Raw genomic sequence first — 1,350 nt, forward strand, 5'->3', positions numbered from 1 at the left:
AATTATTAACAAATGCATTTCATCTTTAATGTCAAAACTTTCTGATTGGATTTCTGGCAACATAGTACATAATATACAAGTTTATTTGCACCTTATCAATCAATTATTAACAAATGCATTTCATCTTTAATGTCAAGACTTTAAATGGTTTTCTGGCAACAAATCACATGTTTATTATACTACAAAGACAGCATTTTTTTTTTCTTTTTGGAAGTGGAGAGCAATCAACTTCGAAATTTGACTTCCTGCTGTTTCCGGCAATTGACCCTGTGACAGTTTTTGCACCCGCGACTTGTATAGTTAAAGCATTTTGCTGGAACTGCTACACCATAGGGTTTTCATTCCTTCCTCCGCATGCACGTTGCTTACTGAAGTACTCTTCCAGTGGATCCTGATTTTTAGGTCTGCCTAAAATTTTGAAAAAAAAACAAAAACAAAAAAAACATTTTATTAACATACCAACATCATGGAAAGAGCCTAGCCAGGCCCTTCTGTAGCAACATCATACCCATTTGCTACTATACTATACTACTATACTATAAATAATATTAAATATTATATGCATGTATAGTAATAAAAGAATATGTAGACAGTTTAGAATATGAATCTTTTTATTTATTTAGGGCATGGTTAGGCCTAACATATTCTGCCTAGGCCCATCAGTCATGATTAAATTACTCCAGGCCTAGACTTCGTTACGTAACACTCTACACTGTAATCAAGTCGGGTCGGTCGCACGGCCAAAACCCGCCGAGGTTGCTATGCTTGTATATAAAATGTACACGTGTGTACAACATCGTGATAATTACATGTTGAAAGGTGGATTATTAAACAATAATTTAAAAAAAGAATCATCTTCCGAGCTTTTCAGGAAGCTGAGATATATCATAACATCCATTAATACCTGAACTTTGGGTTAATTGACTAAAAATGGCTCGATTTTCTTCGAAGTTTTCACGATCGCTTCCAAAATAAAATATCTTCCGATTGAAACAAACCTTTGAACTCTAGAAGCCCTCTAGAGGCTGTAATACACTAAAAATAGTTAAAAATACATGTTCAGGGCGACTGCGTTGCTAAGCGGCCTTGCAATAAGACTAGAAATTTACGAAACAAGCGGCTGCGATGATATGGATGAAAGCGGACGTCCCGCTGCGGTAACGAGATAGCGGGCTTTTTGAACCTTTTAGTGGTAAGCCAATCAGCGTTGGAGAAAGGTCATTAGGTCTTAGCTTAGCAAATCCAATTAAGTTGGTTATATCTCCTTCTTTTTTATACCTCCATGATTTAACCAACCTAATAATGCCCTTATCAGACCTTATCCATCATTAAAGTTATAGACCCTTCAAT

General features: G+C 35.9%; 1 long non-coding RNA gene across 1 annotated transcript; it reads right to left on the minus strand.

Moving 5' to 3' along the window:
• Positions 1–283: 283 nt before the first annotated feature.
• On the minus strand, positions 284–1,281 carry LOC117103960. Its single transcript, XR_004444684.1, has 2 exons — positions 905–1,281; positions 284–408 (listed from the first exon to the last, which is right to left on the minus strand). It is a non-coding gene; the product is annotated as an uncharacterized LOC117103960 (long non-coding RNA).
• Positions 1,282–1,350: the final 69 nt, after the last annotated feature.

The sequence above is a fragment of the Anneissia japonica genome, unplaced genomic scaffold, assembly GCF_011630105.1.
Source record: "Anneissia japonica isolate Jap-2015-1 unplaced genomic scaffold, ASM1163010v1 scaffold88296_len1332_cov129, whole genome shotgun sequence".
In the NCBI taxonomy this organism is placed as follows: domain Eukaryota; kingdom Metazoa; phylum Echinodermata; class Crinoidea; order Comatulida; family Comatulidae; genus Anneissia; species Anneissia japonica.